Source organism: Oryctolagus cuniculus, chromosome 6 (genome assembly GCF_964237555.1).
Source record: "Oryctolagus cuniculus chromosome 6, mOryCun1.1, whole genome shotgun sequence".
NCBI lineage: Eukaryota > Metazoa > Chordata > Mammalia > Lagomorpha > Leporidae > Oryctolagus > Oryctolagus cuniculus.
This window is the reverse complement of record NC_091437.1, coordinates 133,616,501-133,641,720: the sequence shown is the minus strand read 5'-3', so window position 1 is coordinate 133,641,720 and position 25,220 is coordinate 133,616,501. Positions and strand designations below refer to the sequence as shown.

The 25,220-nt window shown below is 38.3% G+C and overlaps 1 long non-coding RNA gene across 4 annotated transcripts in view; it reads left to right on the top strand.

The window, feature by feature from the left end:
- Positions 1–25,220, top strand: part of LOC103348112 (uncharacterized) — a 209,379-nt gene that overhangs the window by 39,303 nt on the left and 144,856 nt on the right. For all 4 annotated transcript variants that reach the window (XR_011389296.1, XR_011389294.1, XR_011389297.1 and 1 more), the window contains exon 3: positions 15,033–15,153. This is a non-coding gene — a long non-coding RNA (uncharacterized lncRNA). The remainder of the gene's footprint in view (positions 1–15,032; positions 15,154–25,220) is intronic.

Genomic DNA, 25,220 nt, shown 5'->3' with positions numbered 1-25,220 from the left:
ATAGTAAATGCTCAAGAGAAATCCAAGTATTAAAGGCTAATTCATGTATTATTTTGAGCATGGACTCTTCATCTATTAAATGCTTGCTCTTTTAATATCAATATCATTGAGGCCAGCACTGTGGCACAGGTCTGCAAAGCTGGCATTCCATATGGGTGCCAGTTCAAGATCCGGCTGCTCCACTTCCAATCCAGCTCTGGGATAGCAGTAGAAGATGGCCAAGTCCTTGGGCCTCTGAACCCACATGGGAGACCCATAAGAAGCTAGGCCATTTTGGGAGTGAACCAGCAGATGGAAAACCTTTCTCTCTCTGCCTCTGCCTCTCTGTAGCTTTGCCTTTCAAATAAATAAATAAATCTTTTTAAAAAATTAATATTATTGGTATTACAAATGCTATTAATGTGAAAATTAAAACAATCTATGATTAAAAGGTGATGGAGTTACTTTTGGGTTTCTTTACCCTATAAATGGATGCATATTATGTCAGAATTAAAAAGAACAACTGTCTCTATAGCTCATATTCACCAAATTTCAACCTTATTCTGCAGGGAGAGGCCTAACCAAATTAAAATGTTTCTTGGCACTAGCACGACCATCATTATTTTAAGCGTAGGAACTATCCTTCGTGAAATTCTTCCTGCATACCTAGGAAAAGAGTAAATATGCCTGCTTTATGACCTGACCTCGTTCGTGAGGAATAAGGAGACAGTTTACCCTTTTAGTTCTCATGTGTCCCATCATACATGTAGAAAGCTTCATTTTTCTATTGTGGGAAATCTATCTAGTTTTTTTACCATTAGTTTCATAGGAAATGAAAAGTTTTCTGTGGACTCCATGGAAAGTAAGGATATCATTTGATAACCACACACACACACGCACACACACAAAAGCAAACTACTGAAAGTAAATGCAGTTTTACCTTGCATATTACTTTTGACTCCAAGAGTTCCAAACTTACTGTCTGTGCTGGTATCCTACAACCACAGATAACTGTTGATCAATTACAGACTGATTGTTTGTTTGCCTCGTATAGCTGATTTGTTCTGTTAGTATGAATTCTCAAGAAAGAAGAAGAGCCAGACAATTGCTAGTGACATAGCAAATATCTTTCCTATTACAAATTTTTGCTTTAAAGCTATATATTACATGGCTGTAATGATTGGCTCTCCCTGGGACAATAGTTTCCTGATATTTCAAAATAGCAGTTTATAATACTTACATATGGGTTTGATACTCATGTTGTTAAAAGAATAAGCAGGTCTAGACTGGAGTTTATTTTTTAAGTTTATGGTAATGGTCTGATGTATTCCTGAGTGGCATATGATTGTGTGCCTACCTTATAGCAAGGATAATTGAAGAGGAGGAAGTAGGCATACTGCCTATGCTTTGAGAATGCAAAAGATGAAGAAAAGATTCATCATGCCCTTTCGTCCCTAGATCTGAGAATGCATAAAGAAAAGTTACCTGGATCAACAAATAGCTGTGTACTTAGTATGAATCTGCCAGAATACCAGCCTTCAAATCAGAATTCCTAGATTCAGGCTCCCACAATATCACTTCTCTTGGCTAAATTTTCTCTTTTCTCTAAGTTTTCTCATCTATAAAATTTCATCTCATCTCAATCTTAACTCATAGTTTTGTGGAAAAATTATAAACGTGACATGCAAAACATAAACTACAAATCAGTATGCTATTATTGTCTTGTGTTCAAATGCAAAAACTTGGAAGTAATTGTGATGGTCAGTTTTAATAATATTCAAGGAAAGAAAATTGTCATTTTTATAATCCATGGTCTAAATTACAAAGCCTGTTTCTTTGAAATATACATCGATATTTTCTGAGTAATATAGTTGATATTTTAAACCTATAGCTTTTAATATTGTTTCCCTTCCTTGTGGTTATGAGCACTTATAACACAAGCCATTGCATCTGACCAGAGAGCTTAGCTTGTGATGACTTCAGCTAATTCTGTAAGAAAAGTAAAAGGGAAGAATTGGAGTTTACAGATTGGAAAACTTTCAGTTTAGAAAAATACCTGCTTTCTCATAGATTTTGGTGCAACACTTGGTCTTTGACCCATTCATAACCACCTAGAAGAATAAGAAGTTTTCTAAGACAGTGATTCAAATAAAAAATAACACTTCAAAGTAATCTTTAGGATAGTTGACAAATTCATTTTGTTTTGTTTCTCATATATTTAATAAACATATTTCCATTTTGTTCCTTTTTCTGCATAACTATAACATCTCTTTTGGTTTCTACTCAATCCTACAGGAAAATCCTAAGACATACTTAACGATCTTTCTTCTGGGCATCTTAGAGAAAAACAAAACAGAAACACCAGAAATTAAAGCCAGAGCTTTTTAAATTTCTTTAAATCTAATCTTCCAAGTGCCATTATACTCTATGCCTGATTTCATTTATAAATATTAAATTCACAATGTGTGTGCATCTGACTTTTGAGTCAGTGCTTTAAAAGCTATTTTTTAAGTACTGGTATGAGAACATTTCAGTTGACCTCATGAAGCAATGACCCTTTTCATTGAATTAAGAACTCTTTGACTAAGGTTCTTCTGAATTTACAAAATATTATCTTAAGAAGATCCTTTACCAACCTTTTAAAACAGAGAGCTGCCTTTCAACTGCACTATTAGGATATACTAGCATACAAAATGCCATATTTTTATTGTATAGTCATGTGGATTTTAAAATTTAATTAGTGAAATTTAATTAAATAAGAGTGCATGGCTTCTATTAATGTTTTGGATAACTCATGTAATCAGTGAATATTCTTAGATGAATGTTTTTGTTTTTATTGTGCCTTATTAAAATGGTTAATGGTTAGCTGTAATACTCATGCCAAAGGTTTCATTCACATTAATAACTGTTTCAAGTAATTTCATTTGCTTTTGGTAAATGTGGCCACTCTCATTCTATGCAAGTTTTCAGTTTCATTTTCTGTTTAACAAACATCATAATTATAAGTTGATTACCATAGTCTTACATTTCTTTTTTCTCCCTTCTTTTAATTTCCACATAGAAATCCCGTGGTAAAATATGCTTTACTCTTAACTTTCCCTAAGTGAAGATATTGGTCAAATAACCGAATTGAAAGCACTATGAGATGATAATATGAGATTTGTTGCAGGTGTTACATGGGCTTAGAAATTTTAAGTAAAAATTAATGCAGCTGGGGCAGGCATTGTGGTGCAGCAAGTTAAGCCATGTTTTGGAAGTCCATATTCCATCGCTTCTTGGCCTTTTGGCTAAGATCAAGCGTGTGTAGGAGGTCCATATTCCAATCCAGCTTCTTGCTAATGCAATCCTTGAAGCAGCAGATGATGGCCCCATACCTGAGTTCTTCCCACCCTCGTGAGAGACCCAGATGGAGTTCTTAACTCCTGCCTTCTGCTTGTCCCAGCCTCATCTGTTATGGGCATTTGGGGGCTGAACTGGTGGATAGAAGGTCTCTCTTTCCCTTCCCCTCGCCCTCACCCTTCCCCCCTCACTTTCTCCCTTGCATCCTCTGCCTTGCCCCGCTTCATCTCCCTCTCCTCCTCTCCCTCTCTCCCTTTGCTTCCTTCCTCTCCCTCTCTCTCTCCCTCTTCCCCCTTTCTCTCCCTCTCCTCCACTCTCTCCTGCTCTCCTTCTTCCTCTTTCCTCTCCCTCTCCCCCTCTCTTCCTCTCTCTCCTTGTTTCCCTCTTCCCCTCCTCTTACCCCTCTCTCCCTCCTCCTCCTCCATCTACTCCTTCTCCCCCATCCCTCTCTCCCTTACTCCATTTCCCTCTGTAACTCTGTCCTTCCAATAATATTTTTTAAGTTATTGTAGCCAATAAATGCCAAACCCTCATTCAGATACAAGTCTCCATAATCCTAGACCTATGTTTATATTCCCTTGCCAACACCCCACAAAAGAAACCCTAGTTGACTGTATCTATGTGATATATTTAATTAGTCTTTTGTACTTTTAGATGATTTTATTACTTTGATAATACTACAGAGAACATCCCAGTATATACAACTTTATACTCTCATCTTTTTGCTTCCTTAGGATGAAACTTTAGAAGTGTATTTTTTAGGTGAAAAAGTGTAAACTATTTAAGTCATTTACATAAATGCCAAATCTACCTTCAGAAAATAATATAACAATATACATCTTCAGTAACATGAAAAATGCCAGTTTATCTCTACCTTTACTAACATAAGTGTTACTTTACTTGCTTTTTAAAATCACAAATTTTCATTTACTTTGTCTATGATCTATCAGTTTCCTCAGAAGTTTCATATTTAAGAAGCAGTATACCAACTAAATAAATTACACAAATAGTGTTAACTAAATCAGGAAAAAACCTAAATGTCATGTATACATACATACATAATTATATAAAACCATATGAATTATATTCTTTATAACTATATTAATATAAAATATAGGTCTAAAATACATTAAATTATATATTTATATTTATAAGTCTCCACAAATGTTAACATTTATACTTAGGAATAACTTTCATTTAATATTTAATAGGCACATTATTTTCTGCAAAACATCTTAATTATGACAAATTTGCCACAATAAAACATTCCAGGATGTGTTATGCTGGGAAACTGCCATTCTGGGAAGAGTGAAGTCACTTGGCCTTTAGGTTGGCATGTCAGAGCATGCTCAGGGAAAGTAATATGTAATCAGAAGATATGTATTGCAATCGCTACTTAATTGTAGTTCATCAAATGTTAACTACAGTAATATGTATTCTGCATGATTTTTTTAAAAATGGTGTTCTGTAAGAAGGCTTTTACTGGTCATTTTTTACATTTTTTAAATGTGCTGTTCTGTAAGGTTTATACTGGTCATTAAATTTTTTAAGTTAAAAATGTATCTTTTCTTAAGATACATACTTTAAACAATAAAAGAAGCAATCCAGACAAAACTTTTTCCCAGCTGTAGTAGATTCTGGTTCCCATGCCTGTTGATGATCTATGTTCTGTTTGAGCTCATACATTCTCAGGTATGTATTTTTTTTAAGATTTATTTTATTTATTTTAAAGTCAGAGTTACAGAGAGAAAGGTCTTCCATCCGCTGGTTCACTCCCTAGATGGCCACAATGGCCAGAGCTGAACTGATCTGAAGCCAGGAGCCAGGAGCTTCTTCCGGGTCTCCCACGTGGGTGTGGGGGCCCAAGCACTTGGGCCATCTTTTACTTTCCCAGGCCATAGCAGAGAGCTAGATCGGAAGAGGAGCAGCCAGGACTATGAACCTGTGCCCATATGGGATGCCAGTGCTTCAGGCCAGGACTCTAACCTGGTCCCACAGCACCAGCTCCCTAAGGTTATGTATTTTAAACCTGTTCTATGACATGTCCGTGGGCAGTGTCACTTCCATATATTACATTAGCTAAAATGAGTTTATCTTGAGATGTAATCATCACTGGAAGGCAGTGAGGGAGTAGAATGCAAAACAGGTAAAGGTTGATGAGAAAGTAGTGTCTTAAAGCCATTACAGGGCAGAAATCTGTAGCAGGAGTGAGCTCATTGGGTTGGGAGAGGGGAGGGCTAAATTGAACAGCTCATCTTGTGACATTTAAATGGAAAACTTAGTTTTGTTTTGTTTTTTTTTTTTACACTTGGTTTGGGAAGTTATGGAGAGAAGGTGAGATTTGGGGAGCTTTGATGCCAAAAGGAAAGTAAATCTGAAGCCGGCGCCACGGCTCAATAGGCTAATTCTCCGCCTTGTGGTGCCAGCACACCGTGTTCTAGTCCCGGTCAGGGCACCCGATTCTGTCCCAGTTGCCCTTCTTCCAGGCCAGCTCTCTGCTGTGGCCAGGGAGTGCAGTGGAGGATGGCCCAAGTGCTTGGGCCCTGCACCCCATGGGAGACCAGGAGAAGTACCTGGCTCCTGCCTTTGGATCAGCGTGGTGCGCCGGGCGCAGTGCGCTGGCTGCAGCGGCCATTGGAGGGTGAACCAATGGCAAAGGAAGACTTTTCTCTCTGTCTCTCTCTCTCTCTCTCTGACTATCCACTCTGCCTGTCAAAAAAAAAAAGAAAAAAAAAAAAGTAAATCTGGTAGGAAGGTTGGTAGGAAGAGGGAAGGCATTTCAACAATAGAGATTAGAAGATAACAGACTTGGAGTTGGAATGTAATCACTTAGAAAGGAAATGAATATGTATACTATTTGTATTTCCAAATATAATACCAAGATAGATAAATTTTCATAAAGAAAGTCAAAATATCCTAATTATATAAATGAAAGTATTTACATCACTGATATATTAACTCCTTGGACCAATATAAAATTCAATACTGCCAAAATAGACTGTTATTTTGAAGACTTAAGTTGCATCATGTCATTGATGATTAGAAACTTAATGTCCCGAGTTGTCTTCTGGTATCTGTAACAATTTGTGAAAGACACATTTTACAGAATACCATCAACCATAATGATTGATTTAATGTGCATTTTGAAAAGTCTCTATACAATGAATGATTAGTAGCAATTCTGTAAGGTGAAAGGTATAGTTTATCTTTTAGACAACAGGTTTAAAATGGCCATTCCTTTGACATATAGTTTATTCAATTGTTCTTGCTCCACTTGTGTTAATCTGTTACCTAAATGTAGTTTATGAAACAAACCTGGAATGCTAAGTACTTTTTCTATGTGCACTTAATTAGCAAAAATTCTAGAAGTTTCACAAATGAATGTGATACACTTTTAAGTAAAAAAGTCTCTAAAAGGGAGAAAGGCAAGGCAACATGTAATTGAGGGTAATTAGAATAGGAATCCTTGTGATAACTGTGCCTTAAGTATGAAGACATTAATGTAAGATTCAGAATGTAAAAAAGGTATACTACATCTCTCAATAATAATGTCAGATGAATTTTTAGTTTATGAAAGTTTAACATTTGAGAACAGTATATGAATTCTCTCAAATTTTTTTTTAAAAATTAACAATGTGAGGCATGGCACTGTGGCTCATTTGGCTAATCCTCCACCTGTTGTGCCAGCATCCCATATAGGTGCTGGGTTCTAGTCCTGGTTGCTCTTCTTCCAGTCCAGCTCTCTGCTGTGGCCCAGGTAGGCAGTGGAGGATGGCCCAAGTGCTTGGGCCCCTGCACCCGAATGGGAGACCAGGAGGAAGTACCTGGCTCCTGGCTTTGGACCGGTGCAGCTGCAGCCGTAGCGGCCATTTTGGGGGTGAACCAATGGAAGGCTTTTATCTCTGTCTCTGTGTCTATCTCTGTCAAAAAAAAAATTAACAATGTGTCTGATAAAAGTTACCCTGAGAAAGTAAAACTTCATATGAAATTTATAATTCTGCAGTTCCACAGTCTATTTAAATATCTAGCTATAGCAAGTATCATCATGGAACCCTTTGTTTCTTTAGAAGGAATCAAGAGTAGTTGAGTGGCCACCGCCACAGCTCACTTGGCTAATCCTCCGCCTGCGGCGCTGGCACCCCGGGTTCTAGTCCCGCTTGGGGCGCCAGATTCCACCCCGGTTGCTCCTCTTCCAGTCCAGCTCTCTGCTGTGGCCCGGGAAGGCAGTGGAGGATGGCCCAAGTGCTTGGGCCCTGCACCCGCATGGGAGACCAGGAGGAAGCACCTGGCTCCTGGCTTCAGATCAGCGCAGCGCTCAGGCTGTAGCGGCCATTTGGAGGGTGAACCAAAGGAAAAAGGAAGACCTTTCTCTCTGTCTCTCTCTAACTCTGCCTGTCTAAAAAAAAAAAAAAAAGTAGTCATGCAACATTCCACCCATCCTTGTGTGGTTTACCAGATTTGGGTGGGCAGTGAATTTATTTATGATATGAGTAATTCAAGTAAAAATAAAGAACAGAGTTACAAATACTTTGGTGGAGAAGGGGTTAGTTAGAAAAAGGGATAACCTTAGGGTCTTCAGAGAGATGATGAGGCCTAACCACAGTAAGCAATGAATGCAATATTGTCAGGTAGATAGTAGTAAGAAAACCAGTAGATGGTGAGCGCTTCTCATTAGATGATTTTCTGAGGGCTATATAAACATTAACTCCTTTAACCCTCAAGATTATATGAGTTAAGAAATATTTATTTTCACAGATTAGACAAATAGGGCACCAGGCTCAATGTCTCAGCTGGTAGAGAAGCTAAAAGTCAATCCCAAAAAGCCTGATTATTTGTCTCTTAGAGGGACAGGGAGTGTCCATCAGTCTCTGCCTCCTTTTAAATTACCCTAGAGAGAATGATCAAATTAATCACAGCTCCTCAGCTCCCTTCAATTAACCTTCATTTACACTTTCCACAGCTACACTAGTCAGTGAGTGCTTTTCAATCTGTTTTCTTTCAATAATGTCAGGTATGGGTAAACTGAAACTCCTGGAGAACTTTAGGGAAAAAAAAAATTTCCCTCCTCATAAATACTTATCTTTTTTAAAAGTTCCTGTAAATCTAATGTTTTGCGTTCCATAGCTGCTGTGCTGACACAGGCAAAACCTTTTTTCCTTGTGTTCATGCAATAGCAGCCCTAATCCTCCCTGAAACAATGCCTGGAGGCATCTAGTTGAAGAAGAAGGACACAAGCAAGTGGGAGGGAAAAAAGCACATTTATGAAATTTAAAATGCAAATCGAAGACAAACAAGAGAGGTACAGATTGCCCTTAGGATAAGGTGAAAAAAAATCTAGGTGATGAGAAAGAGCAAATGGGAAAAAGAGCCTTCTAGAAGGTGGACAAGGAGAGCCTCTAAGTTTTTGCACTTCAACCCAACAGTAGAGGATAAGCAAGTCCAGAGGAACAACTGCAGGGAAAGCATGTCAGTCCAGGAACAAATGTAAAATCCTGAACAGAGCATAGACTTTTAGTTCCTCCTAGGTTCTGAAAAAAGATGAATTGCCAGGAACATGGACAGAGGGTGTGAAAAGTTAAAATCATCAGGCAGGGCCTTTTAGACTATGGTGAGGAATTTTAATTTTATTCTAAGAGAAATGGAAGCCAATGAAGAAATTTAACCAATAAAATGGGGGGATATCTTTCATATTTAAAAAATATAACTGTGAATAATGGATTCTAAAATGGATGTATGACATCCAAGTGCAGATGTAAATGGCAGTGGATTAGAGGTAAGGGGTCTGTGCTGATGATGTTATTTAGAACCCTTAGATGATCAAGATTCAGATTCAGATTAGAGTTGAGACAGAGAAAAGAAGATTCAGAACTAAATCCTGAAGCTATATAAACTCAAGAGCTTGGATAGGGAAGAGGAGAGTGAGGTCTAAGCAAAACTTAGACTCTGTCTAGCCAGCCAGCAGTTGTGAAGCATGGAGTGCTGTGCCCATGACTTTTGACCTTTCATGCTCATTTAACCTACTATCATAATGACTTTGCCAACATGAGATTTTAATGTAAGTTTGTGTTTTTGTCTTGTAAAAAACTGAATATGGATTGTATTGGATTAATGGTATTGGTGATCATTTTTCAGCTAGTACAAAGCAATATATATTAAGGAGTGTATTAAAGAGAAAAGACTACAGTACATACAGATATTTTTTTAAATGTCTGAATCTTGAAAATGATGATTCTGACATAAAAGCCATCTATTATATCAGACTGAAATTAATAAGTATTGCAATTATTCTTAGTATTGTATCCTTGGAATTAAATATTCTTGGTATTATATATTATATATTTTCCTGAGATATAAACTACCCACAATATAGCCACAGTCTTTCTAGAAAGATACTTTGTCTGGTTGTCAATTACTCACATCCACCCAAAAGTTTAACTGACAATTTTCCCCTCAGGCTGAATTTTATTCTTTCAAAAAGTTTATTGTTTTAAAATTAGATTTAATGTGGGATAAACTGTGTAAAAGAAGACACAAACAGCAAAAGTAGTTTCATTTGGTGCATAAATATCAGCATAGAAAAAGCAGTATTTTATACTGTCCCATTTCTTGAATTTCTATATCAAATTAAGCTGGATAAAAGGTTCCAAATTTTCTTCAGGCAATTTTTTGTTTGTTTTCATAAGCAGCAGTTTTCACTTAATACAAAATAACTCGGTGGCAAATGCCCAGATTTTATATTAACACGTGTAATTTTCCAGAAGAAATGTCAAGTCCTATTGCTGGCCCTTTAATATGGATTGATTAGATGCAGTGTCAGAGTTTTATTAAGAACATCTGAAATGAAGAATGCCTAGAAAAGTGGGTACATCAGTGGTAACGTTAATATTATGCTTCAAGGGAGTGACTTATTTATGCTAAAGCTGCACATTTCTCTGGATTTGAATGAACTGGATAGAATTTCAGACTGAGTGATGTAGTACAAACACTTGCATTCAGATTCTTTGTTATTTTAGCCATGTATACATGGCTGTCAAGGGAGTTTCTGGTTCCTTGTGATATTCATTAGCTTTGGGGTCTCTTAAATCATCCACCAGTAACATGCAGTAATAGATGAGTGTGTCCATTCCAACACCTCCTGGTCATCCTACAACTCCCATGGGTCTCATTTGTCAAAGTTAGTCTATGAGATTTTTGGAACTGGAATCTTGTCTTCTTCAGTGCTGAATTAATAACTATATTGTTTCTACTTATTCCTCATTAAATATTATACTGGAAGATTCTCCTTGTAAAATATTCCAAGATTAGATCCTTTATATAAATAACTATTGATAATAACCCTTCTAGCCATAACTATAATAAAATGACAACTATTTTCACCATAAACTGAGCATAAATTTGATTTTTTTCTTTTTTTTTGATGGGCAGAGTTAGACAAGAGAGAGAAAGACAGAGAGAAAGGTCTTCCTTCCATTGGTTCACCCCACAAATGGCCACAACAACTGGTGCACTGCGCCGATCCGAAGCCAGGAGCCAGGTGCTTCCTCCTGGTCTCCCATGCGGGTGCAGGGCCCAAGCACTTGGGCCATCCTCTACTGCCTTCCCGGGCCACAGCAGAGAGCTGGACTGGAAGAGGAACAACCGGGGTGGAATCTGGCGCCCCAACGGGGACTAGAACCCGGGGTGCCAGCGCCGCAGGTGGAGGATTAGCCACGTGAGCCATGGTGGCAGCCTGAATTTGATTTTTAGTGTTACGTCCACAAGTTAAGGTTTTATATACTTCCAACTCAGAATTAACCTTTCTTTTGAATCTTATATATTTTCATAATGCTCACAGGTTGTATAAGTTTATTCTCATTTTTAAATGAGATATATGCTATACTGCATTTTTACCTCCCTATGAAAACTTTTATATTTACCTTATCTTCCACATGAGTTGCTACAATATTTCCTATAATACTCCCTTAACTATTCATTTAGTGTCAAGGCTTTGTTTAACATCACTGTGTCCAAACACTGTGTTGGACTCTGGAAATATATTTATAAACAGGTTAGACTGACATCTTGTTGTGGAGCTTGTGCTCAATGGGAAAACATCATAATTACATTCTAGAGTGGTAAATGCAACAGTGGTGGAATTACAGGGTTCCATATGAACACATAGAGGACCTCTCCTTTAAATAATCTTTACTCTTATAGGCTCAAATTCCCTTTGCACAATTCTACTTTACTTCTTAGGAAACTTCAGCAGCTCTACTATGTCACTTTGTCAATATCCACTATGTCTTTTCTGTATTAACTTGTATTTTTAACTACTTTCTACTCATAAGTAGCATTTTTTTAAAGTCCTTTCTCCTGAGGGGATACTTAGAGTTTTTCTGTATGTAGATTCTTCTGCACCAACTGTCAACTGACCTATTTCACTGTCATTCTTCAAATTCTTCATCCTGGATTACAGTAGTTTCTCCTTAGACTCTGAGCAGCCTTTTCTAATATGTCATGGGAGACCACCATTCCAGAGGGTAATAAGGATCAGGCTCACCAAGGACTCACTTGACAATTCTGAGCCATTATTTCTGATGTTGCTAATTGTTTACCATCAGTACTTGACCATTTGTGTTCTAATAAGAAAAGATATAGCATTCTTATTTATCTGTATGACTTTGTTTTTTTTTTAATTTACTTATTTGCAAGTCAGAGTTACACAGAGAAGGAGATGTTGAGAAATAGAGAGAGAGAGAGAGAGATCGTCCATCCATTGGTTCACTCTCCAGTTGGCCACAACAGCTGGAGCTGCGCTGATCCAAAGCCAGAAACCAGAAACTTCCTCTGGGTCTCTCACATGGGTGTGGGGGCCCAAGAACTTGGGCTATCCTCTACTGCTTTCCCAGGCCATAGCAGATAGCTGGATAGGAAGTAGAGCAACCAGGACTCGAACCAGCACCCATATGGGATGCTGGCACTGCAGGCGCCAGCTTAGCCCACTATGCCACAGTGCCGGCTCCTCTGTATGACTTCTTTAAGTCGGAACACTGGGGAAATGAATTGGGATTTCAGGTTCTATGATAGCCCTTCTGGGTAACAATAATAGAAATAGGCTCTAAACTATTTTTTTGAATTGTGTCATTAATAATTTTCAAAGCAACTTTTTTTAAATCATTTTCTGTGTCAACCATTTTTACAGAGTCATGACAATCATGCAATTCATGTATCAGTATCTGCATATTTTTAAAAAAAAGAATGGGAAGCTTTTGATATAGCTATTAAGAGGCCTGGGTTCCATTCCTGGCTCTGCTCCTGCTTACAACCTCCTGCTAATGGCTCCCTGTGAGTCAGCAGATGATGATTCAGGTTGTGGGGTCCATGTCACCCAAGTGGGAGACCTGAATTGAGTTTCTGATTGCTGGCTTTGACCTGGCCCACCCCCTGCTGTTCTGGGCATAGGAGGAGTAAACCTGTAGAGGAGATATCTCTCCCCTCCTCTTACCCTTTCAAATAAAGGTCTAAACAAATGCAAATTTTAAAAAGGGGGATGGTTGGAAGGCTCAGGGACTATAATTTACCACTCAACTAATAAGTAGAATAGAGAACTCAGAATTGAACCAAGATTTATCTAGGCCCCGAGATCATTGAAACTAAGACTTACAATGTTAGGTGCCCCTTTTCCTGAGTGATTGGCATATTTAATTAGTATTTCACCTACTTAAAGCCAAAACACCCAAAATTCAGCCTTGGATAGTGTATATGACTGAGTTGAGGTAAATTACTTTTTTTTTTTTTTTTTCTGACAGGCAGAGTTAGACAGTGAGAGAGAGACAGAGAGAAAGGTCTTCCTTCTGTTGGTTCGTCCCCCAAATGGCCGCTAAAGTCGGCACTGCGCCGATCCAAAGCCAGGAGCCAGGTGCTTCCTCCTGGTCTCCCATTCGGGTGCAGGGCCCAAGCACTTGGGCCATCCTCCACTGCCCTCCTGGGCCACAGCAGAGAGCTGGACTGGAAGAGGAGCAACTGGGGTGGAATCCGGTGCCCCAAGCGGGACTAGAACCTGGGGTGCTGGAGCCATAGGCAGAGGATTAGCCGAGTGAGCCGCAGCGCAGGCGAGGTAAATTATTTAATTTCCATCATGTATGGTAACAAATGGTCTACCAAATTATTCTTTACAGTGCCTCCCCTTTATCACCTCCTTAGGACCACTGGACTGTAACAACACTGAATAATCAAACATGATACCAGCTATCGTACCCCACCTTGCAGATTTAGGCGTATTGAATATTTGTTTGCATCATACTCAAGCCCAAAGCGCTATGTTCACTGTGCTTTTGATTCATGTCACCCTCCTTTAGGGCAAGCCAGCGATAGGCCCAGCTGTGTTTTCTCCTGTTCTTGCTTTCTGTTTCTTGTTGGTCTGCTACTGAAAAAAAGGCATAACCTTTTCAATTTTTTTTTTACTTTTTAACTAAATATAAAGTGAAATGTGTTTCTCAGCCTTTATTTTATTGCTCAGATTTTTTTTGTATTTTTTTGCTCCTTTCTTTATATTCTAATGGACCCTCCCTTGACATACCAAATGAGTGTTTCTGAAGCTTCAGATCCATTATATGATGCATATGAATTTTCTAGAGGCCCTGGTTACCTAAATGTTCCTAGTAAGTCTGTTATAATTTGATGAGATTTATATCCTCTACTTCCTCCTACCCCAGCCAATCTCAAACATTGCCCATTTCATGAATGCCTCTCCTACCTTCTCCCTAGATATCTAATTTGACCCATAATTTAAAGGCCCAATTTTATCTCCACCCTTAACTCCCTTTCTCTATGATCACCACACACTAATCTCCCTATATAGAACTTAGCTTCTGGAGGTGAGAACTTCCATTTTGACTTCGACCTTGTCTAAATATGATCAGAGTTGATGAACTCAAAACTCAAAAGGCTTCCATAGCCTTGGCAACTCATGACAAGAGCCTCGGGTGATTACTGATGCCATAAACAAGAGTGTCAATTTGTTAAGTCAACAACAGGAGACACTGTGCACTTACTCCTCATGTAGGATCTCTGTCCTTAATGTGTTGTACATTGTGATTTAATGCTATAACTAGTACTCAAACAGTATTTTTCACTTTGTGTCTCTATGTGGGTGCAAACTGTTGAAATCTTTCCTTAATATATGCTAAACTGATCTGTATATAAAGAGAATTGAAAGTGAATCTTGATGTGAATGGAAGGGGGGAGGGAGAGGGAAAGGGGAGGGTTGCGGGTGGGAGGGAAGTTGTGGGGTGGTGGGGAAGCCATTGTAATCCATAAGCTGTACTTTGGAAATTTATATTCATTAAATAAAAGTTAAAAAAAAAGAACTTAGCTTCTGCGATACATCTTCTTAAAACATCTAGTATGAAACAAACCAAAATTATTTTCCAGGCCTAGAATTTTCAATGGCTTTCCATTTAACTTAAATCAAAATCCAAACTCCTTGCCATTGTCTTCAAAGTCAAGTATAATCAAGACTCTCTCTACTTCTTTTTTATCAAGCTTTAATAATTGGTACTTTCATTGTGAAGTAAAATGGAAATTTGTTTACATTTCTCCAAGAGAAAGAAGTCAGCCAAAAATTTTCAATAAAATTCTTTTTATTTTTTTTAATCCAAGTTAATATTGAATAATAATTATATTTTACACAGTTCCACAAATCTCAGCTAGTAATATGCCTTTCTTTATTTCAGAAGTCTGGACAGTTGCAGTTGCTGTTTCTGCCCTACTCCTCCTCTAGCTGGAAAAGGAAGATAATATTCATCTGTAATTAAAGTCTGTGAGCATGGTTGCTAACTTCTTCCAAACTTGGAGGTAGGGTGCAGCCTTACTCATCCTTTTATAACCCACATGAATGATAATGTTGTCATCCAATTATAATATTTTTATTTGAAACACTTATCAGTGTGCTTTTACCATTTTCTAACATAATAAAAACAAATCAGCAAGCATATGTCCTTTTTTATGACAGAAAATTAGAGGTAAACATTTTTAAAAATACATAATTTTTATTCCATTCTTACAACTTTTATAAAGTATCTCTTGGAATACAATGGTTGGATCTTGTACTATTGCTGTTATTATGTTCTAGAAACCAAGATCAGTTTTTCAGTTCTATCCCTTCCCTTACATCCTAGAGAAGTAGTATGGCAAATATTCAAACACTTCCATCTGCAGGCATAAAATACCAGGATCTTTTTTTTCTCCCCCCACGGGTAGAGTTATAGACAGTGAGCGAGAGAGAAAGAGAGAAAGGTCTTCCCTCCGTGGCTTCACTCCCCAGATGGCCGCCATGGCCGGCGCTGCGCCGATCCGAAGCCAGGAGCCAGGTGCTTCTTCTTGGTCTCCCATGTAGGTGCTGGAGCCCAAGAACTTGAGCCATCCTCCACTGCCTTCCTGGGCCACAGCAGAGAGCTGGACTGGAAGAGGAGCAACCGGGACTAGAGCCTGGCGCCCATATAAGATGCCGGCACCACAGGCAGAGGGTTAACCAAGTGAGCCACGGCGCTGGCCCAATACCAGGGTCTTTTGCTTCATGTCATGTCTCTGGCCTCCACTGTATTTACACACACTGGCTTCCTAGCCATTGCTCACAGGGGGCCAAACTATTTCCCATCTCAGATCTTTATATGTCTGCCTAGAACATGTTTTCCTTCATCTCTTCTCAGGACTGTCTCTTTCAGATGTGTCACCTTCTCAAACACTGATGTAATCTAGAATAGATTAATTTTCTTCGGTCTTTGTCATAACAACCTGATAGTTTCTCTTACAAAACTGTTCAAAATTTAATTTTTCTGATTGTTCAAAATTTCTTCCCCATTGAAAGATGGCTGATCATGTTTTGTTAACTATTTTATACCCAATGCCTATGGTAGTGCCTAGCACAAAGGTCACATTTAACCAATACTTACCAGTTAATACTGTGTTTGAATTTTAAGGCAATAGTTCTTTTATACACCTGTCTTGGTTCCTCATTTATACCCTAACAGCTTTAAGGAAAGAGTTAACATCTTAAACCTCTTGATCAAAGATTATAAAAATTGACCTATTAGTAAATTATTAAATGATATGACTTATGCCTTTCTTTATTTTTGCATTTTTATTTTCAAAAGTGCAGTCCTTTTGCATGCTCTTTTAAATCTGTATTTCATTACAGTGCTTGACATTTTTGGTAACCCTTAAAAATTAATTTAACTGGCAGGAAACAGCTATGTTTTACAGCTTGAATCTCAAATATTTTGGGGAACCTTTTTGAAAGGAAAAGATAACAAATACAAATTAGGTATTAGTTTTTGGAGAAGGCCTGTGAAAATGAAAGGAGTATAAAACTTATTCTTTGTTTAGCTCTGCTATGAATAGGCCTTTGTTAACGACTAACATCCTGATTGCAGCTCATTTTTGCTTGCACTTGTGTCCAGCATTTGCAAGGTGTAGCTTCTCAAATCATCTCACAGATTATCCTGTCTGACCCCAACGCAGCCCCGCCCTTTCCTCCACACTCCCGTCACTACTGTTTACTGCATGCAACTAAAGGCCAGCTGAGTGTCAGTGTGAGAACCCAGCCTCACCACAACAGCTGGTAATGTTCTGATACTAATCCCATGATGTCAGTACTTACGTTGGCATTACTCTGACTTATTAGCCTTAAAATCTATTCTTTGTCTCTTTCAAAAATTTTGCCTAAAGCCTAAAAGCCAAGTTTGCCTTTTTTTCCCCTCTCCTTTAATTGTCACTCTTCGTCGGGAATTGGCATTTATTTTGTTAGCAACAGTAACTTTTTTTCTCATCTTTTTCCCCTCACAACACTTGAATTTTTAAAGAGTAAGGGGAAGACAAATGCATAGTAGCTACTGTACTATCCATTTGACTTTCATTTCACAATTACTCTATTTCAATACTTGAAGGCAGTTTCAGTTTTACTGATGAACCAATAAAGTTAAGGGGGAAAATGGGAATATACTAAACATGTCACTGAGAATTAGAGTTTTTCAAGTAAAATGGCCTTGCAGCAGTAGAAAGGCAGCCCTGTGCCCTATTGCCTGTATTTTAGGCCATGCATTATTGGCTTTCACTGTGAGTTGGAGTTCAGTGGGTCTGGACATGATCTGCCAGCTGTGAGGCAATGTTTAGGTTAAAAGACCTGTCTCAGAGATTGGGAATGCTGAAACCCAGGCAAAGAAAATAAATGTCTGAGGGACATTAACTTATAGAGAGCATATTTATCCCATATGAATACCTTGCTTGCCTAGAAAAACACGGATATTTAACCTCTGAGGCAGCTATTGAAGCAAAGAGGAATAGGAGTGATGACAATAAAAGGGAGAAGGGAGAGGAATGATCGGGGTACCTAAAGGATTGGGAATTTTTTTGAGGAGTCCCAGGCAAGAAACCACACACTGGGTTGTTAATGTATTATACATTTAGTAAGCACCTAATATGTACCAGGTAGCATTCTCAACAATAGAAATATGGATAAGGTGGTTCCTGACTTGAAGGAACATACAATGTAATAGGAGAAAGACATACTTAAAAGTGTTCTATATTAGTGGTTTAGATGATATAATGGTCATACAAAGGAGTAAGTGAATTTTGGTTGGGAATCTGGAAGATATCACAGAAGAGAAACCCTGTACTACAAGTGGCAAACACTGTTGATTGCTTACTTTGAGCAGACCCAACACAGATTTGGGTGTGATCCCAGGAAGCACTGTCAGTCAGAACTTGAAATTCAATAAATCCATAGCAGAGTAATTTTTAAGGTTATAATTTCATATGTCCCGCAAGTGATGTTTTAAATATCCAAATGGTCTTTAGTAGAAAAAAGGTTCCCCCACCTTGGTGGACATGACTCAGAAATGTGCCATTAAAGATGAAACCAGCATTTACTCTCTGCCTCTTGTTTCATTGGTTGGGAATCTTTTTGAGGGGAGAGAGAGAGAGAGAGGTCTTCCATCTACTGGTTCACTCCCCAATTGTCTGCAACGGCTGGATCTGCGCCGATCTGAAGCCAGGAGCCAGGAGCTTTTTCTGGGTTTCCCATGCAGATGCAGGGGCCCAAGGACTTGGGCCATCTTCTACTGCCTTCCCTTGCCACAGAGAGATGGATAAGAAGTGGAGCAGCCAGGACTCGAACCAGCACCTATAGGGGATGCCAGCACTGCAGGCGGTGGCTTTACCTGCTACACCACAGCACCAGGGAAGGCCCCATGGAAGGTTCTCAACAGAGGTAAAAGCCTCAGGTCTTTTCCTTTTTCAGATGTATTTAAAAGGCAGAAAAATACAGACAGACACACAGAGATCTGCTGTCTACTGGTTCACTAAAGCCTGAAACGGCCAGTGCTGGGCCAGGCCAAAGCCAGGAGCCGGGAGCCACAAACTTAATTGGAGTCTTCCATTTCAGTGGCAGGCGCTCAAGTATTTGCGCTATCACCATTGTCTCCCACAGGTGTGCATTAGTAGAATCATGCAATAGAGAGCGAGACTTGAACCCAGGTACTCTAAAATGGGATTCAGGCATCCCAAGGAGCATCTTCACTGAACACCCTACCTCAAAGCTCCCATTTTGATTAGCCGCTGGGGAAGAGTGCTAGGAACTGAGCCTGGAGATTGTAGATTTGACCAAGTTCTGATTCTATTATGCAGTGCAACAGAATGTCAATGAAGAATTTTAGACAAGGAACTATTGTGATCTTGATATGTTTAAAATTCATTTACATGTGGACAAAAATAGAAATTAAAAAAATGTCTCAAGCATGCATAAAACTGACAAAGACCAAAATCAGAATTATCGATATCTATATAGTTGGAAAAAGAAGATTACGATTTAGGGAGGATAAATAGAGAGCTTGCATTTATGTAATGTTTTACTTCTTTTAAAAAAACTTAAGAACATACTATCATTTAAGCTAAAAGGTGGCTATGCTGTTTGTAATATTATTTATTGTTCTTAATGTTTGAAATCAATATTTTAAAGACATGTTGTTTTGATAGCAGTTGTTAGTTGAAGTATCCAAAAGAGGCAGTCTGGGAATGTGAAGGCAAGAGGCCTTTCAGTGAGGCTCTGACACTTGAAAGCCCATGTCCCCTCCACAGAGGGCAGCTGCTACCTAGCACTGGGTAGCTGTTGCCAAGCAGGAACTCGGACCCCTTGTTGCCAGAGTGCTCAATAATCTGGATTTTTTTTTTTTGGATGTGAAATGTTCTGGTTTCTAAAAAGCTGGCAACTAATTCAAATTAACTAAACAAAGCAAAATGAAACACTATGAGGATCCAAACCAAAAAAAAAAAGGCGAATGCTAATGCACTGGATTTAGCCCACATTTACCACACTGCCACTTTTGCTGTGGGATGCTATGTCCCACAAATCTCAGGAAATTGTTGTAAATTCTTTTATTGTGGAAGACATTATTCAAATGGGGAAGGTGTAAATATTTCTGGGTTCTGCAGAAAGTGTACTAACCAGAATCCCTAGGGTCCCTGCTGGGAAGAGCTTTGGCTTTGCAGAGGGCAATTCTTAGCTTCTTGTATACTTTAAAGTCTGCAGATCCTTCACTGTGAGAATCTTGAAAAAGAAGCCAGACATTTCCATTGACTCTAAGGCTGTGTCAGCAAATGCCAGACCCAGCAGGCCCTTTCTATAGTACATTAAGGTTCCAAACAGCTGTAAAGAGTTTGTGCCAAGATCTCTACTAGTGTGACAAACACATAGCATTCTGCATGCCCCAGGAGGCCAATTAAAACTAGGAGACCACAGATGACAGTCTCTGAATACAGTCACCACACCTCTCAGGGCTGAAGGCCATGATGTATTTTTCTGTTTTCTCCTCATTAGAAATGAAGCCTTGGATTGAAGATTATTTATCTGTTGATTTTGGTTTAATTTTTAGAAGAGGTATTTTGGATGTAAATGTCATCTAAAAAGAAGCCATTTTTTTTTGCCAACCTAATCTCACATAAATGACTTCTATGCTTTCTTCCTATAGGCCACCCATTCCATTAGATAATTAAGTCAGTATATTCTTTGGACAAAAACTGTAGTTACTAAAACTTCCTTAAAAGTACTAAAAAAAATCTTATGTTAAAAAAATTTGTGAAACCCTTTATGCTAATAAATCATTTTTTTATAAGTGGTCAGACCAGAAATTCAATTTGATTGCATTTATATATATTGACATATCTCAAATATTTTTCACCTCTTCCTCAGAGTATTCTGTGTCTTTGGATCAGATTCAAATAACAATCTATTATTAGCTCCATGAGGTGGAGCAGCCAAAAGGGGATAAAATGAACAAATAATCATATGGTGTTCTCATGAATATTTGAATAACTGCCAGCAGCTACGATACCTTAGAAACAATTGGTGTGAAGGGACACTCACAATGAATTAGGAGACTTCTGCTATGCCTGTATGAAATGTAGCTGTAAGTAAAGAAAGAAGGGTATTCATTTTTAAATCCTATTTGGTACAAAATAAAATTTAAAAACATATCAAACCCAATGACAATAATACAATGGATAAAGGATTAATAACCAGAATATAGAAAGAGATCAAGAAACTCAACAACAATAAAACAAATAACCCAGTTAAGAAATGGGCAAAGGACTTAAACAGACATTTTTCAAAAGAGGAGATCCAAATGGCCAACAGACACATGAAAAAATGCTCAGGATCACTAGCTGTCAGGGAAATGCAAATCAAAACCACAGTAAGTTTTCACATCACTCCTATTAGAATGGCCCTCAGATATGTACACCATGGAATACTCTACAACAGTAAAAACAAATTCAGTCATTTGCAACAAAATGGATGAAACGGGAAAACATCATATTTAGTAAAATAAGCCAGTCCCAAAAGGAGAAATGCTGTATCTTCTCCCTGATCTGTGATAACAAATGGAGCTTTTAAAAAGCAACTTGTAGAAGTGAAATTGTCACAGCCCTTGTCTTGTTGAGGTACAGTTTTGTTTTGTTTTTCTTTTCTTTTATATTTTATTTTACTTTTCTTTTCTTTCTTTCATACTAATCATTGGACTCTTTACTTAACACAGAGTTAACCATATTTATATAAAGTTAACTGAAAATCTTAGTAAAAAACAAGAGTGAGAATTAGAAAGATAAGAGGAAGAGAGTGGGAATGAGGGTGGGGCAGGCACAGGGGGGAAATTTTTCATGATCCTTAAGTTGTAGCTGTGAAATGTATGAAGTTTGTAACTGTAAAGCAGTATAGTTTTACATACATTCCTGCAGACTTAGTTCTAAGGTTTTTAAGGTGCCATGGGACTCCCAAATCCCCTTAAGCTGGGTGGTAAAAATAGCATCTTAAGTACTATAGAGATCATATGGATAGAATTAAGTTTTAAAGTGATTATAGAGATAGGATCAAGTGTTAAAGTGATCATATAAATAGGACCAAGAATTACTATGTTCCTAAAGCTGTATGTACAAAATGCATGCAAATAAATACATTAATTTTTAAAAATCCCAATGACAAAGCTAAAAAATTATTTTTACTACTAAAAGAGACATTTTCATAGTAAAATAGTCAAAATCCTTAATTTTTATTATTTATTTATATAATGTAACCAAATTTCATGTGATTTATATACACAGATTTAAGAGCATAGTGATATTTCCCACCCTACCTTCTCTCTTGACCCATGCCCTCACCTTCCCACATACTTCCTTTCTTTCTTACTTTTTAATATTTTCAGTGACATTCTTTCATTTTATTTTATAATCATAAGCTTAACCCTTCACTAAATAAAGAATTCAACAAATAGTAAGTACCAAAATCACTATTCCTCAAGAGTGTAGACAGGTCTATAAACAATAATCAAATCTCAAAATGTCAATTTTACTCATATACATTACATTTTTATGTACTCTGTATATTAGGTACCACAAATCAGGGAAAACATATATTTGCCTTTTGAGAACTGGCTGTTTTCATTAATCATAATGGTTTCCACTGCATCCATTTCATTGAGAATGACAGTATTTCATTCATTCTTATAGCTAATATTCCATACTGTCTCTAGTCCACATTTTTTAAAAGATTTGTTTATTTATTTTAAAGCCAGAGTTACACAAAGAGAGGAGAGGCAGAGAGAGAGAGAGAGAGAGAGGTCTTCCATCTCCTGGTTCACTCCTCAATTGGCTGCAACAGCCGGACCTGTGCCAATTCAAAGCCAGGAGCCAGGAGCTTCCTCCGGATCTCCCACATGGGTGCAGGGGCCCAAGGACTTCGGCCATCTTCTGCTGCTTTCCTAGGCCATAGCAGAGAGCTGGATTGGAAGAGGAGCAGCCGTGACTAGAACCAGTGCCCATATGGGGTGCCTGTGCTTCAGACTAGGGTGCTAACCCGCTGCACCACAGCACTGGCCCCTCTATTCCACATTTTCTTTATCCATTCATCAACTGGGTTGCTTCAGTGTCTTAGATATTGTGAATCGAGCTGCATTAAACATGGATTGTAGAGATAACTCTTTCATATGCTGATTTCATTTCCTTTGGGTAAGTTCCCAGGAGTGGGATAGCTGGGTCATACGGTGAATCTATTTTCATATTTCTGAAGTATCTCCACACTGTGGGGAGCAGCCCGGACTGGACTGAGTTACTGGAATTAAGACTTATTCTATGCATCTGCTCTCCCACAATATGGCGCTGGGAGAGAAATAAACAGCTTCTGCACAGCTGCCTCCAGTTCAACTAATAAACTGTAGGACTTGCTCCTGATTGGAGGAGAGCAGCGTACTCGGCGTGTGGGCAGCCGAGTTGGGATTGGCGGAGGAGGACTATAAAGGAGGAGAGAGACGGCATGCACCAGGAACATCTAAGGGGAACACCTGTGCAGCCCCCGAGAGAGCCGGCCGGCAGTGTGCCGCTCCCCTGCGGAAGTGGGGAATGTGGCCAGGGGGAACTGCCCTTCCACGGAGGTGGAAGGGTCGGTAGCCAACCCGGGAAGAACCAGCAGCAAACCCGGGGAGGGCCGAGCAGACGAAAGAACAGCGCAGGGTCCTGTGTCGTTCCTCCACGAAGAGGGGGAGCGACACCACACTATCTTCCATAATGGTTGTACTGGTTTACATTCCTACCAGCCGTGTATTGGATGACCTTTTTCCTCAATTAGTTGTCAGCATTTATTATTTTTTTAATTTTTGGATGATACTCACTCTAGCTGGGGTGAGGAAAAACCTCATTGTGGTTTATATTTGCATTACCCTGATGCCTGGTGATCCTGAGCATTTTTTTATGTGTCTGTTGCCCATTTGAATTTCCTCCTTTGAAAAATGCCTGTTCATCTCCTTTGCCCATTTCTTAACTAGATTGTTTGTTTTGTTGCTGTTGAGTTGTCTGAGCTCTTTATAGATTCTGATATTAATCCTTTTTCAGTTGCATAGTTTGAAAATATTTTTCTCTAATTCTGTCCATTGCCTCTTCACTTTACTGAGTGTTTCCTTTGCAGTTCAGAAACTTCTTACCTTGATGAAATCCCATTTTTCTATTTTTGCTTTTATTGCATGTACTTCTGGGGTCTTTTCCAGGAAGTCTTCGCCTATGCCAATGTCTTATAGATTTCCCAAAGTTTTCACCTAGTAATTTGTTGGTGTCAGGTCATAGATTTCGATCCTTGATCTACTTAGCATTGATTTTTGTATAAGGTGTAAGATAGGGGTCTTGTTTGATACTTCTACGTACAGAGATACAATTTTCCCTCTACCATTTGTTGAAAAGACTATCTTTTCTCCACAAATTGATTTTAGTTTGTCAATAATTAATTGGTTGTAGATGTGTGATTTAGTTTCTGGGGTTTCCATTTTTATTCCATTGCTCTACACGTCTGTTTGTGTGACAGTACCAGGCTGTTTTGATTATAACTACCCTGTGGAGTATGTCTTGAAATCTGGTATTGTGATGCCTCCAGCTTTGTTTTTTGTTATTTAAGATTCTCTTAGCAATTCAAGTTCTCTTTTGTTTCCTTATGAATTTTAGCATATTTTTCTAGATCTGGTAAGAATATTGTTGGTATTTTGATTGGGATCACTATGAATCTAGAAATTGCTTTGGATAGTATGGATATTTTGATATTAATTCTTCCAATCCACAAACATGGAAGATTTTTCCTTTGTGTGTCTTCTTCTATTTCTTTTTTAAAACTGTTTTGTAATTTTCATTGTAGAGATTTTTTTTATATTTCTTATTTGGAAGGCAGACTTACAGAAAGAGGGACAAACAGAAAGAGAGAGATCTTCCATTGATGGCTAACTCCCCAAATGCCCTTAATAGTCCGGGATGGATTAGATGGAAGCTAGGACCAGAATCTTCATCTGGGTCTCCCAGGTGGGTGCAGGGGCCAAGGACTTGGGCCATCCTCTGCTGCCTTCCCACAAACATTATCAGGGAGCTAGATCAGAAGTGCAGAGTCAGAACTTAAAGTGGCACCCATATAAGATGCTGGGACTACATGCAGTGGCACACCACAATACTGGCCCCATTATAGGGATCTTTTACATCTTTGGTTAAATTTATTCCAAGGCATATAAATATTTTTGTAACTAATGTGAATGGGACTGATCTTACAAATTCTTTCTCAGCCATGGCATTGTCTGGGTATATAAAGGCTATTGATTATTTTTTTCTATTTTTTAAGGCTATTGATTTTTGTGTGTTGATTTTAGATCCTGCAACTCTAATAAACTCTCTTTTATGAGTTACAATACTCTTTTAGTGGATTTTTTTGTTTCTCATATATATATATATATATATATATATATATATATGTATATATGTCATGTCATCTGAAAACACAGATAGTTTGAGTTCCGCCTTTCCCATTTGTATCCCTTTTATTTCTTCTTCTTGTCTAATGGCTCTGGCTAAAA